Here is a 3,444-nt window from a genome sequence, read left to right as displayed (position 1 = left end):
CCTCATCCCATCCCATTGAACATGGGCCATACAGGGCACTGAGGTTCTAAGTTTTGGGTTAAATGGAGGCTGCCAGGTGTAGGTTGTTAAGGGGAGACAGTGTTAAGTGAAAATGCTATATGAACTGCATGCTGTTTGCAAGCATTTGTGGTTTCCCTGCTCAGCCTGCCACCACTAGACCGTTTCTTATTTCTTTTTTTTTTCCGACAGTTTTGCTCTTGTTGCCCAGGCTAGCGTGCAATGGCGTAATCTCAGCTCACTGCAACCTCTGCCTCCTGGGTTCAAGCGATTCTTCTCCTGCCTCAGCCTCCTGAGTAGCTGGGATTATAGGTGCCCACCACCACACCTGGCTATTTTTGTATTTTTAGTAGAAACAGGGTTTCTCCATATTGGTCAGGCTGGTCTCGAACTCTCGACCTCAGGTGATACACCCACCTTGGCCTCCCAAAGTGCTGGGATTATAGGCATGAGCCGCCATGCCCAGCCTAGATAGTTTCTATACATAAGAGGGTTCTCTTGTCTAGAGAGATTCTCTCCCCTGTGTGTAAGCCCCCGATAAAACCCTGTGTCTTGTTTGCTGGCTTTGGGTCTCTTAGCCTCTTGAATCTTGTGCCTTCCCTATTGAGGTTAATAGGGGTTCGGCACAACACACAGTTCCGTGATACAGCCTTTCTCATAAGAGTAACTTTGTTGTTTAATAACGAGATGCCCATGTGGCTATACTCTAGGGCATTTTGTGTATAAATGGTTAGGGCCTCTGCATGCCAAATGACATCCTTAATACCCAGTTGTGGCAGAAAGATGGAAGCTAAATGATCACACCAATGGAATACAGAATGAACCCAATGAACTCAATGATTATAAGTGAGGAGGATTTGTGGGCTTTGAAAGAGTATAAACTATTCAACCTTGTGCCCAGGCATAACCCCAAAAATACTGTCTTAACCATCTTGTGGGCAACCATGGCCATAGTTGGTGCTGCACAGCAAAGATGTTCCATTTGGAGATAACCAATAAATAGCTGGTCACTGTGCCCTTTCAGTGGGATGCCAATCAGTGCCTTGTAATACAATGGTGTGGATACAGTCTTATCTGGATATCCACCCCATATCTCTAGTGCTACTGGAGCAGGAATCTTTGGTGTGATTATTTTGTTCCCAGCATAAATGGGCAAGCTAAGCTGACCAAAATAGGGGGTACACCAGATAAAACCAACCCAAATTTGTGTTATACGATCACAAAATTGAGTTGTCTCATTTCTCAGTTGAGGCAGCACCAGTGTTGAAACTGACAAATGGGCCGGGCGCGTTGGCTCACACTTGTAATCCCAGGACTTTGGGAGGCCGAGGTGGGCAGATCATGAGGTCAGAAGTTCCAAACCAGCCTGGCCAACACGATGAAACTCCATCTCTACTAAAAATACAAAAATTAGCCGGGTGCGGTGGCAGGCCCCTGTAATCCCAGCTACTTGGCAGGAGAATCACTTGAACCCGGGAGGCGGAGGCTGCAGTGAGCCGAGATCGCACCACTGCACTCCAGCCTGGGCGACAAAGTTAGATTCCATCTCAAAACAAACAAACAAACAAAAAACTCACAAATCAGTTTCTTTTACCAAAAAGCTCTTCCTATGCCCTTTGCTTTGTAGAGTATTAGTATGAACCTCATCCTTAGTTAACTTAGTGTTCAGCACCAATGACTGTTTTTGAAAAACATGGATATTGGCCGGGCGTGGTGGCTCACACCTATAATGCCAGCACTTTGGGAGGCCGAGTGGATCACCTGAGGTCAGGAGTTCAAGACCAGCCTGGCCAACATAGTGAAACCCTGACTCTACTAAAATACAAAAATTAGCCAGGCGTGGTGGTGCATGCCTGCAATCCCAGCTACCCGGGAGGCTGAGAACCCAGGAAACAGAGGTTGCAGTGAGTTGAGATCATGCCACTGCACTCCAGCCTGGCTGACAGAGTGAGACTCCATCTCAAAAAAAAAAGATATATTTCAGATATTGTATCCAATCTTATCCTTGGAGAGGAGATGCCCACCATGGTAGGTCAGAACCACCAGAAAGAGGCGTGAGGCAGCATACCCAACAAGTGTTCTCTTGAATCTATCAGCATACTCCTAAGCACATTGCAAAAAGGGATTTGCTTCACAGGCAACAGCTGGTGAAAGTAGTGACAACACGTAAGAACTTTATCGACAACTTGCAAAGGAAGACCATTCCCATCTATTAGTGAGTGACATAGTTTGGATATTTGTCCCCACCCAAATCTCATGTTGAAATGTAATCCCCAATATTGGAGGTAGGACCAGGTAGGAGGTGTTTGGATCTCATGGGGGCAGATTCCTCATGGTTCGGTCCACCCCTTGGTGACAAGTGAGCTGTCACTCTGAATTCACACGAGTTCTGGTTGTTTAAAGGGTGTGGCACCTCCCTCACTGTCTCTCAGTCCTGCTTTCACTATGTGACGTGCCTTTCACCTTCCGCCATGACTGACAGCTCCCTGAGGCCTCTCCAGAAGCCAAGCAGTTGCTGGCACCATGCTTGTACAGCCTGCAGAACCATAGGCAAATTAAACCTTCCTTCTTTATAAATTACCCAGTCTCAGGTATTCCTCTATAGCCATGGAAGAACGGCCTAATATGAGTATAAATCTTACGCATTCCTTTAGTTGCAGGCCTGATGTGGTGTCTTGGGAAAGTTGACTGCTGCAGATGTCATCTTCTCATTCTTATTGGTTCTGGAGAATTGCGATCTGAGATCACCAGTTTGAGATGAAGTTCAATTTGGTGAAGCAGCTTTCTTTTAATGGGCAACATGTCCATAAATGGATTCCTTTTAGCTTAGTGGCACAAAGTCTGGTTAGGAGCACGTGATAAAATCCCTTCCACCTTGGCTGGAGAGAGTCCTTTAAAAATTGTCATTTCCTAGGCCAGGTGTGGTGGCCCATGCCTGGAATCCCAGCACTTTGGGAGGCCGAGGCTGCAGATTCTGAATCAAAGCCATGATTATACCACTGCACTCCAGACTGGGTGACAGAACAAGACCCTATTTCAAATTAAAAATAAATAAACAAATAACATTTAAAAGTAAAAAAATAATAAATAAATAAATAAATAAATAAATAAATAAACAAATAAATATTTGGGAGGTCAAGGCAGGTGGATCACCCGAGGTCAGGAGTTAAAAATCAGCCTGGCCAATATGGCAAGACCCTGTCTCCACTAAAAATACAAAAATTAGCTGGGTGTGGTGACAGGCACCAGTAATCCCAGCTAGTCAGGAGGCTGAGGTAGGAGAATCGCTTGAACTCTTGAGGCGGAGGTTGTGGTTAGCCGAGATCGTGCCATTGCACTCAAAAGCCTGGGCAAAAAGAGCAAAATTCCATCTCAAAATAAATAAATAAATAAATAAATAAATAAATAAATAAATAAATAAATAAA

Source organism: Piliocolobus tephrosceles, chromosome 3 (assembly GCF_002776525.5).
Source record: "Piliocolobus tephrosceles isolate RC106 chromosome 3, ASM277652v3, whole genome shotgun sequence".
Lineage (NCBI taxonomy): Eukaryota > Metazoa > Chordata > Mammalia > Primates > Cercopithecidae > Piliocolobus > Piliocolobus tephrosceles.
The sequence above is the reverse complement of the archived record's forward strand: the minus strand, read 5'-3'. Positions refer to the sequence as shown.